The 12,193-nt window shown below is 47.2% G+C and overlaps 1 long non-coding RNA gene across 1 annotated transcript; it reads right to left on the reverse strand.

Annotated features, from left to right (window-relative positions):
* Positions 1-1,031: 1,031 nt before the first annotated feature.
* On the reverse strand, positions 1,032-4,038 carry LOC309503599. The gene is made up of 2 exons (XR_014207770.1): positions 3,842-4,038; positions 1,032-1,112 (listed from the first exon to the last, which is right to left on the reverse strand). It is a non-coding gene; the product is annotated as an uncharacterized lncRNA (long non-coding RNA).
* Positions 4,039-12,193: the final 8,155 nt, after the last annotated feature.

A 12,193-nucleotide genomic window follows, 5' to 3' on the forward strand; every position in this document is an offset into this window, starting at 1 on the left:
ATCAATAAGCGCTGCGTCATAAAAACTGAGTTTAGATTGTTTTCAAGTGTAAGGTTGGACTTTTATACTACTCACAAGTTTACTTCATTTGTCTGTCAGTTCCTAGTTCTGTCAGTCGAGTCATGTGTTATTTGCGATGATAAAATGAAGTGTGTGTGTATGTGTGTAACCTGCTTGTGAACTCAGTATCTCTGTTTATTTCATTCAAGACTTTGAGCAACGTTGATGCGTTGATGCACATTAATCAGCTTTTGGTCGTGTTTGTCCCAGGTATGTGTTATATTTGGATTTGTCATGTTCTGTGTGGAAATGTATTAGCCGAGTTGAGTATTAGCATTAACACACATGCTATGTGCTCGCACGTGCTGAACTGTGTAACTGCGCCATTTTAGGTCAGCGTTTTTCCTCTTTCTGTTTTTCAATTATACAAAATATGTAAAAGATGGTTACTTAAGTTAATAGTTTTTCTGCATTTATGTGAATTGATGAGAAATGAGAACAGAGAAAGTGATTTATATTTTATTTATTTAATGTATGTTTTATTTTAAGTTTTATTCCACTATATGTTCACAATCACTTTGTAAAAATGTATATTCAGCAGAGTTTCACATCTCTCGCTGCTGACTTTGAGCAACGTTGATGCACATTAATCAGCTTTTGGTCGTGTTTGTCCCAGTTTTGTCTGTCCCAGGACCCAGTAAAGTGATCTCTTGAGTGACCATCCACCTGCTCTCAGTGTGATTCCATCCACACAAACACACTGTCACATTGGTGCCGTGACCTGTTGTTTCTTCAATCAAGATGTTTCCTGAAGCGGCCGAGGGTTCATCTTAAAGCTTCCGCTGGAGTCAGGTGGACACAATTTTGCTCAGGAACAGTGGTTTTTTTTTGGTGTTGAAGAAATAAAAAAAGAGACTATTTTTTTTTCTTTCTGTGACTGCACTCAAGCAATTTGCAACATTTGCTAAGGACAATTTGCTATAGAGACAACAGCACATTTTTGTCACGAAACAGTTAACGTGAGACGAGGATACAGATGCAGAGGAAATTTATTAGTAACATGCAGACAAGGTACAAAAACTCAAAAACTCAGGACTCCAGGAACGGGGAAACTCGGCACAACCAGCACAAGACTACGAACACAAGGAGGCTAAATAGGGGAACAAACAAAGGAGGGTAACGAGACAGACAGGTGGGACAAATTAACCAATAATCAGATAACAAGATGGGAGGGGCTAGACAATAGACAGGAGCACATGGCCCAAAACAACAAACACCCAATTGCAGCACAAGACAGGACAGGCATGTGACATTACCCCCTCCCTACGGAGCGGCTACCAGACGCTCCATAAGACCAGGGCGGGACGGGAGGGACAGACCAGGGCGGGAAGGGAGGGACAGACCAGGGCGGGACAAGGGGAATGGACAGTTCAGAAGGCCAGGGAGGCACAGAAAGTTCGGGCATCCAGGGCGGAGACGACAGTCCATCGGGCGTCCAGGGCGGAGACGACAGTCCATCGGGCGTCCAGGGCGGAGACGACAGTCCATCGGGCGTCCAGGGCGGAGACGACAGTCCATCGGGCGTCCAGGGCGGAGACGACAGTCCATCGGGCGTCCAGGGCGGAGACGACCCCTCGGGCGGCCAGGGCGGAGACGACCCCTCGGGCGGCCAGGGAACAGGCACCGGCTCAGGAACAGACACCACCGGCTCAGACGCCACCGGCTCAGGAACAGATACCACCGACTCAGACACCACCAGTTCAGGAACAGATACCACCGGCTCAGACACCACCGGCTCAGGAACAGATACCACCGGTTCAGACACCACCGGTTCAGGAACAGATACCACCGGCCCAGGAACAGATACCACCGGTTCAGACACCACCGGCTCAGGAACAGATACCACCGGCCCAGGAACAGATACCACCGGCCCAGGAACAGATACCACCGGCTCAGACACCACCAGCTCAGGAACAGACACCACCGGCTCGGGCACTGGAACTGGCACCACCGACTCGGGCACTGGAACTGGCACCACCGACTCGGGCACTGGAACTGGCACCACCGACTCGGGCACTGGAACTGGCACCACCGACTCGGGCACTGGAACTGGCACCACCGACTCGGGCACTGGAACTGGCACCCCCGACTCGGGCACTGGCACAGACGCCACCGGCTCAGGGACTGGCACAGACGCCACCGGCTCAGGCACTGGAACTGGCACCACTGGAACTGGCACTGGAACTGGCACCAATGGCTCAGGGACTGGAACTGGCACCACCGGCTCAGGGACTGGAACTGGCACCACCGGCTCAGGCACTGGAACTGGCACCACCGGCTCAGGGACTGGAACAGACGCCACCGGCTCAGGCACTGGAACTGGCACCACCGACTCAGGCACTGGAACTGGCACCACTGGAACTGGCACTGGAACTGGCACCAATGGCTCAGGGACTGGAACTGGCACCACCGGCTCAGGCACTGGCACCACCGGCTCAGGCACTGGAACTGGCACCACCGGCTCAGGAACAGACGCCACCGGCTCAGGCTCAGGAACAGACACCGGCTCGACGGCAGGCTCGGCAGGCGTGACGTGAACAGGCTCGGCGGCGGCCTTCTTGTCCGAAGACACAGGCTCGGCAGGCGTGACGTGAACAGGCTCGGCGGTGGCCATCTTGTCCGAAGACACAGGCTCGGCAGGCGTGACGTGAACAGGTTCGGCGGCGGCGGCGGCGGCCATCTTGTCCGAAGACATAGGCACGTGAACAGTCTCTGGCTGGGCAGACGTGAACAGTCTCTGGCTGGGCAGACGTGACGTGAACAGTCTCTGGCTGGGCAGACGTGACGTGAACAGTCTCTGGCTGGGCAGACGTGACGTGAACAGTCTCTGGCTGGGCAGACGTGACGTGAACAGTCTCTGGCTGGGCAGACGTGACGTGAACAGTCTCTGGCTGGGCAGACGTCACGTGAACAGTCTCTGGCTGGGCAGACGTGACGTGAACAATCTCTGGCTGGGCAGACGTGACGTGAACAGTCTCTGGCTGGGCAGACGTGACGTGAACAGGTTCGGCGGCGGCCATCTTGTCCGAAGACACAGGCTCGGCAGACCCACTGTGTCTCCTCCACGCATGCAATACCATTACTGCATAGAAGAGATGGCCATGGCAGGACTGATGATAGGGAATTCTGGGACCACCGGAACTGGGACCACCGGACTCGGGACCACCGGACTCGGGACCACCGGAACAGTTACGGAGAGAGCCTTTCTCCTCCTCCTGTGTTTCGGGACCACCGGAACTGGGACCACCGGACTCGGGACCACCGGACTCGGGACCACCGGACTCGGGACCACCGGAACAGTTATGGAGAGAGCCTTTCTCCTCCTCCTGTGTTTCGGGACCACCGGAACTGGGACCACCGGACTCGGGACCACCGGAACAGTTACGGAGAGAGCCTTTCTCCTCCTCCTGTGTTTCGGGACCACCGGAACTGGGACCACCGGACTCGGGACCACCGGAACAGGCACGGAGGAAGTCTACCTACCTCTCCTCCGTTTCGGGATCAGCGACGAAGGCTTTCCCTTCCACTGACTGCCATCTGCCGTGATACTCTCCTCCTCCAAAGTCCTTTGAGCGCACCTGGCAAAGAAATAGAGGATCCTTTCTCCTCTCCTTGAGGAAAAATCTCACTCCGCTGTATCCACAGTTTGGCTGGTTCGTTCTGTCACGAAACAGTTAACGTGAGACGAGGATACAGATGCAGAGGAAATTTATTATTAACATGCAGACAAGGTACAAAAACTCAAAAACTCAAAAACTCAGGACTCCAGGAACGGGGAAACTCAGACAACGAACCAGCACAAGACTACGAACACAAGGAGGCTAAATAGGGGAACAAACAAAGGAGGGTAACGAGACAGACAGGTGGGACAAATTAACCAATAATCAGATAACAAGATGGGAGGGGCTAGACAATAGACAGGAGCACATGGCCCAAAACAACAAACACCCATGTGCAGCACAAGACAGGACAGGCATGTGACAATTTTAGGTTTTTGATTTATTGTATTAATTTTTTTTTTTTACAAGTACTGATATTCATTATGAGTGGTTTTGATAATTATCACACTCCAGTCTGTGGTAGTAAAGGTAGAGGATGGGGTTTATTAAAAGTGCCAAAGACATTACAGTTCAGTGGGCCTGGTGTACAGAGTGAAGCTCATGTAGCCATAGACAGTAACACTTCAGATTCAGATCCATTAGTTTGTGAGGGCCTATCCACAAGTTATGAATCAGATGCTTCAAGAGGGCAGCAGGTTGTGTTTTCGTCTACTCCATACCCTAATTCACAGCCACCAAATGTAATCACTGCAATGACTGACATAATCAACCAAGTTGGTCAGCAAATTGCTGATAGCATTGTCACCAGAATAAGCCAAACACATAAAGTTGACGCACATTCAGTTGACAATTCTTCCAAAAATGTGACTGCAGATGGATCAGCTTCACAAATGCTGGACCTGATACAAAGCCAGTTGTCCTTTTCCAGAAATGTGAGAGAACCTCCTAGCTTCAGGGGAGAAGTTTCTGATGCTGTTGACTTAAATGAGTGGATAGATATCATGAGAGACTACATACAATGCAATAATTTGAGGAAAGAGCATCAAGCGGAGGAGATTATGGCCCATCTAAGAGGCAAAGCAAGGGATGTGGTCAAGTTTGGGATAAAAAATTGTGACACTGACATTGTGCATAACCCTGATGCAATCTTTAGTATTCTCAGGAAACACTTCGAAGCTACTCCTTGCTCTCCTCTCCCACTGGCTGACTTTTATACCACCTTACCCAGACCAGATGAGGAGGCCTTCGAGTACTGGATCAGGCTAAACCGTGCAGTTGACGTCGCTGCTGAGCGCTTGAAAGAACAGGATAAAGTACTGGATTGTCCAGGAACAGAGGTAACCCGCATGTTCATCAGACACTGTCCGTGTAAAGAGCTTGCCATCACCTTTCGATCTAAAACAATTGGCGCATGGTCTGTGCGAGAAGTTCAAGATATTTTGAATGAATATCATTCAGATTCCAGTCTTGTATCTGCAGTAAGAAATGCAGCACCCACTAAAATTCCTGTGAACAGAACTGAAGTGGAACTGTCATCTGCAGTACTTCCAGCTCCTTCTGATGTCCAGCAGTCCAGGTCTCTGGAAGCGTCTGCATTAGAGCGAGTCATGAGCTTATTGGAAAAAAGTCCTGTTAAAAGAATCTGCCAGCAAAGAGCCAAGTTCACGCGTGAAGCCCAAAGTGAGTCTACCTCGAGTAAAAGGCCTCAATGACCTGCCATGCACTGTCTGTTTGAGCCTGGATCAGAGTCCTGCACGGGTCCGATTTTGTAAACCCGCACCCGCCCGTACCCGCAGTGCTTCAAACCGCATCCGACCCGTTATCCGTCAACAGCACTAATTAAAATCCGCACCCGACCCGACCCGCTTAAAATAGAACCGACACCCGACCCGCACCCGAAATAAAATCAGTTTAGCCAATCACATTATAGACACACTTACAAAAATGTTTATTGCCAGGTCATACAGAAGTTATAACGACAATTAACACAAGGACAACTTCAGCCGAAGAACATGGCAAACGTTACCACAAAACTGAGTAACAGACGCGGCTACAACACTATATCTGCCACGCAATTTCGTCTAGCCTACATCTGACAATTTTGGGTTCAAACACGCCCTGCACACCACACATACTGAACAGTGTTAAATTTGAAAAATACTGTTCGATAGAACTGCTTGGTTTGTTACCACAGTTATCTGCGTACTTCCTCGGCGATGAAGTTCCACATTTGCGGCTATCCAACACGAAAATGCATGCAGCAAAGCCTTTCACAATATTGTTTTCTTCAGATAACTCCAAATTTCTCCCACACACTGGACTTGATGACTTGACTTTTGATGACGTATTGTCGACAACTTTACAATCTCCACTAGCTATTCTTTTCTTCAACTCCTCAGCATCCATCTCGACGACTGCAAGCAGATCGCGCGCGCGCGGTTATGATGAATTTTTAAAAGTGAAAGTAACCTAGGTAACGTTATAGATCCTGGGAGGGCGTGGCGCGTGGGCACAAATAAACTGATGTGGATTTTAAATTATTTTATCAACCTGAAATACAGGAATATTTTTGTGTTCCTAAAAATATGCATATATTTTTACGTTTGCATGTGATTGTTTTAAACCCGTGTTTAGACCTGTGTTTCCCCCGTGTCCGACCCGACACAGTTGGATATTTTTCACCCGTTTGAGCAAAATTTGCGGGTCACCCGTCAGGTACCCGCGGGTACCCGAACCCGTGCAGGACTCTAGCCCGGATCATTCTGGCCTCACCCATTGTCTTGAGAAAAAGTTGTGCTTCCAGTGTCACTCTCCTGACCATTCCCGCTTTGTCTGTCCTGAGAGAGTGAAATCTCCATCTTCTCAAGGGCTGGGAAACTAGAAGATCTGCACTTAAGGGAGGACAGTGTGGCTCGTGAGTTTATTCCTCCAAACCAGTGTTGTATGAACGACCCAACCTCAGTTTATAGTCTTTCTAGTTCTGTTGAGCCTTCAGGGAAAACTTAAATTTTTCAGAACACGCACAGAGTACAGCAAATTGATAGTCTGTTTTACACACCGGCAACAGTATGGGGCGACCTTCAGCTGAAAGCTATGGTTGACAGTAGCTCCATGGCATGCACGATGAGTGAAGCTGCTGAACGTCTTTTGTTACAGTACAAGCCTAATTTACGAAATTTCCCTGCCAGTGATGTTGTCATAATTGGTTGTGGTGGACAGCGTGTTACACCAAAAGTGATGTATGAGCTTGAGCTCTCAGTTTATGCCTGCAAGATGGTTGTTCCAGGGCAAACCGACGATTTGATCCTGGGCAGCAATGCTATCAAGTGGCTAATTCAAAAAATGAAAGAGACAGACGGATACTGGAGACTCGTGTCCAGCCTGGTTAACTCTGAAGATGTTGAATGTCACCAATTCCTGTCTCTACTTTCAAATGTGGAACGATGGAAGGGTGAAGACATACCTGATAGAGTGGGCACTGCTAAGTTGAAGGAGAAAATAACTCTAGAACCGCACCATAAACATCTCGCTTGGGCTCAGCTTCCTGATTCAACAGCTGTTTCTGTGGGGAGCACAGTCATTGTTGAGCCAACCCTCTGTAAATGCCGTCCAAGGAACGTGATCATAGGGAGAGTCATCACACCTATGTGGGGCAGTAGATGGGTGCCGTTCAAAATAATGAACCCTACAGACAAAGTAATCATTCTTAAGAAAAACATGAAGATTGTGGATGTTTTTACTTGTATTGCTGTGGAAGAGTTGTCTACACCTGAGTCCCTGAAGAGTAACGTTCAGTGTGCTGCAAGTCCTGTAAATCATGTATGGACCAGTGATGAAAGGAGAAACGTGCTGGATAAATTAGAACTGCAGGATATGGATCTGGATGATTGTGAAGTGTCAGAGGAGTGGAAGGATAGACTTCTGAACCTCATTGAGATGTATGATTCAACCTTTTCACGTGGAAAAATGGATTGTGGAGAAGCCACCGACTTTGTCCACAAAATCCACTTGGTGGACGAGAAGCCATTTCGACTCCCTTATCAGCTTATCCACTATGATAAGCTGCACACTGTCTTGAGTGAGATGGAAGTTAAAGGCATTATAAGGAAGTCTCAGAGTGAATATGCATCGCCGCTAGTTTTAGTGTGGAAAAAAAAAATGGTGACCTTCGTCATTTTCGGGGATGAAAATTTTACAAGCCTTCTCTGTTACTTGGACGATCTGATGGTTTTTGCTCCAAGTGAGCAAGTAGCTCTTGACCGACTGGAACTTGTTTTCTCACGCCTGTCTAAGCACAACTTAAAGCTAGCGCCACAGAAGTGTATGTTCCTCAGGAGATCTGTCAGGTTCTTGGGACACATTGTCACTGGGAATGGTGTCCAGACCGACCCAGAAGAGGTGAAGGTGATCAGTGACATCCAGACTGCTGACCTCATGGAAGCAGATAGCATAACCCCTTCTCAAAAGAAGATCAGATCTTTCCTGGGTATGATTTTATATTATCAGCATTTCATTATAGACTGTTCTGCTAAGGCAAAACCTCTTTTTAGTCTCCTATCAGGTCAGTCACAGAAAAGAGCTCAGAGGAAGTGTGGTCGGATGAGGAAGCCACTCAGTGTCGTGAAGCTTTCACCCGAGGATTGGACTAGTGAATGTCGTACTGCTTTTGAAACTTTAAAGCAAGACTTACTGCACAGTGTTAATCTAGCACACCCAGATTTCAGTCATCCCTTTATTCTCTCTGTTGATGCTTCATTTGATGGCATAGGAGCTGTGTTATCTCAGATGCCCCCTGGAGAGAAAATTGCATGTCCAGTCGCTTTTGCCAGCAAAACGCTCTCCAAGTCTCAGATGAACTACCCAGCACATAGACTCGAATTTCTGACTTTAAATTGGGCCGTTTGTGACAAGTTTATCCACTGGCTAAATGGGAGACATTTCACTGCATGGTCTGATAATAACCCCTTGACCTATATTCTAACCAAACCCAGATTGGATGCGTGTGAACAGCGATGGGTGGCGAAGCTCGCTGCTTACGACTTTGACCTGAAGTATGTGCCAGGCACGAAGAACGTTGTTGCAGATGCCTTGAACAGAGAGCCCTTTGTCAAGTCTTGTGTCAGCCATCGTCTGTTGAAAGAACCATACATTTCTCTCTTGGATGAGGTAAATGGTGTTGTTACTGGAACCGTGCAAAATGCCTTCCGTGTCACTAACAACTGTCAGAATGTGCAGGCTACCAGTGACGACGAAACTGAGAACGAGTTGCAGGATGACGTGAATGACTCATGTCCTGGATCTATTGCTGCTGAAGTTTCTGCTTTTCTGGGTGCTAACTGCGATGGTGGAGTTAGTCCATTGCCCGTGACAAGTCCAACGTAACCTTCAGTTACAATTGTACTGTGCATGAAACAACCGGGTTCGCTCCTTTTTATCTTATGTTTGGGAGTATTCCAAGGCTGCTGATCGACATCATGTTTCAGCATGTCCTTTGCGATGAGAACTTTGCTAACAACTGTCAGAATGTGCAGGCTACCAGTGACGACGAAACTGAGAACGAGTTGCAGGATGACGTGAATGACTCATGTCCTGGATCTATTGCTGCTGAAGTTTCTGCTTTTCTGGGTGCTCACTGCGATGGTGGAGTTAGTCCATTGCCCGTGACAAGTCCAACGTCACTCCAGCTCCCTGATGAAGATCCATCTGTTGCAATCCCGTTTTCCAGATTTGCAAATCTCCAAGAGCAGGACAACATAGTTGGTAGAGTCACCAACTATGTTCAGAGCCTAGCTCTGTGACAAACCTTTTGAAGCACTGGAAAAAGCTAAATATTCGTAATCGTGTGCTGTACAGAGTGAAGAAAGATCGACTGATGAATAAGAAACTCTTCCAATACGTTGTACCAGATTCCCTAAAGCATGATGTTCTCCGTGGTGTTCATGACTCAGCTGGACATCAAGGTGGTGCAAGAACTCTCTCCCTTGCAGCTGAAAGGTTCTTTTGGCCAGGAATGAGTAAAGACATCAAGCTTTATGTGAAAAACTGCCAGAGGTATATTGTCGGAAAAACACCAGAGCCAAATGCTCGTGCGCCCCTTGAACATATTCGCACCTCTGAGCCTATGGAACTAGTATGTATTGACTTTTGGAGTGCTGAACAGACTTCAGGGAAGGTCGATGATGTCCTAGTAGTGACAGATCATTTTTCTAAGATGGCACACGCCTTCCCCTGTCACAACCAGTCGGCTAAGCAAGTTGCCCATCGCCTTTGGAATGACCTCTTCTGCATTTATGGATTTCCAAAGAGAATACATTCGGACCAGGGTGCAAATTTTGAAAGCAAAATCATTAAGAACTTGCTTGAGATGGCTGGTGTTAAAAAAATCGCACACCACACCATACCACCCTATGGGTAACGGTCTGGCAGAACGTTTCAATAGGACCTTGGGTAATATGATAAGAGCTCTCCCAGTGAAATCCAAGGCGAGGTGGCCACAGCTTCTAAGAACGTTAACCTTCAGTTACAATTGTACTGTGCATGAAACAACCGGGTTCGCTCCTTTTTATCTTATGTTTGGGCGTATCCCGAGGCTGCTGATCGACATCATGTTTCAGCATGTCCTTTGCGATGAGAGGGTGGTCAGCCACCATGAGTTTGTCACTGCACTGAGAAGAGATCTGAGCGCAGCTGCAGAAATTGCCCGGAAACAGTCTCAAAGAGCAGAACCGCCATGCCATTCTTTAAAATCGGAAGGTCAGAGGTTCACCCTTAGCAGTGGGAGATAGAGTTTTGCTGGCTAACCGTGGTGAGAAAGGCAAGAGGAAAGTTGTGGACAAGTGAGCGGACTCTGTTTTGTATGAGGTTCAATCAGTGAGACCAGAGATTAACCCTCTGAGGTCTGAGCTGTTTTCTGGCCCTGGAGGTGTTCTGACATGCTCTGACATTTGTGCTTATTTCTGTTACTTGTGACATTGTCATGGCTAAAGTCTTATTACACTGTATTTAGCACAAACTCTGCTACAATAATATATCAGCAGCATGTGTGTAAAAGTTTGTAGTTTTGAGATAAACTCTGCTACAATAATATATCAGCAGCATGTGTGTAAAAGTTTGTAGTTTTGAGATAATGACATTTATGCGTGGTTTGTGAAAATACCAAATCACTGAAATAAGGCCATGAAACCCATACTGATTATTTCTTCACAAGACTTTTGAAAATTGTATCACGTAGCCTAGAATATTTGCTCCAAAACTATGTGAAAATCACCCTGACTGCTCATTCAGATAAGACAATATATTGATTTAAAATTTCTAAGACGTGTTTTGTGTGAGAAAGCCATATGCAAAGAGGCGTGATCATCTCATGAATATGTAAGCCTTCAACACCTGAGAAAGACAAAGACACTCCCCTAACTGCCCTATTAGGAGCTATCAGGCCCTGTCATTCAGAGCAACCTTGCACAAAGAATGAGGAGATTTAAAAAAGAATGGCTTTTAGATTGTTTGGATTTATTTACAACACAACATAATCCAAAAATACACAACAAATGACAAAAGAGCACATTGAAAACAATGATCCAAAGACAGAGACTTTTGTGCCATTCCTAAAAACATTGTACATACCTTTCATTTCCAAGGTGTTTGATTTTCACTTTACCATGTTCATGTACAGAGACTCATGTGAATGTTGAAGTCAGCAGGACTCAGTTGCATCTGGTCCCTGAAAGAAAAGAAAAAAAGTGAACATACTGGTATCAAGAGAAACTAGGCCTGCACGATTTTGGGAATACATTTTAGATTTTTCTGGTTAAAATTGTCTTTTAAAATTCACAGAATACACACACACACACACAAATGTTTCCAACAAAATATAATATAATGAACACCATGTTTGTTGTGCCTTGTAGGCATAAGCTATGTGCAGTACTGCATAAAATAATTATAACAATAACTAGGGATGCACCGATGCATCGGCTGAACATCGGTAACGGCTGATATTTGCCTCGTTAACTGCCATCGGCCATCGGGAAATAAAAATGACATTCGCCGATGTCACATGGGCGTCAGTTTGGTTTGATATGCTGGGGACAGAGACGCATTCGGAAGTGCATTTTCAGAAGTGCTGGGTACAATGACGCATTTATTTATTTATTTTCTATGAGAAAACTCCTTTTCTCGAGAAAAGAACGACCATGGTGTGTAGCAGAAGAAGCGGCGGAGTATGCACGATCCGCGAGTGCTGAAGACGTTCTGCACGGCTTTGATGGGTGCGCAGGAGGACACAAATGGGCGGCGACTGCTTCTTCCAGTGGCGGGAGCTTTTCCCTCAGCGCCGTCAACAGATAGAGCGTTACTGTACGTTCACACCGCCGCCGACTTGAGCTGCAAAGAAGCTCTGGCCGCCCTGTCAAGGACTCTTGTCAAAAAGTACGGGGAAGCTTGACCGCTCTGAATAGTGAGTGAGAGCGCGCGCGCGGTCGGGGCTCTCTCTCTCTCTCTCGCAGAAGAGCGCGTGCGCGCTTAAAATTTAATATTTTGGTATGAACATTCACCCGTGTTTTTTCCCTCATAAA

The sequence above is a fragment of the Leuciscus leuciscus genome, assembly GCF_965113295.1.
Source record: "Leuciscus leuciscus genome assembly, chromosome: 7".
Lineage (NCBI taxonomy): Eukaryota > Metazoa > Chordata > Actinopteri > Cypriniformes > Leuciscidae > Leuciscus > Leuciscus leuciscus.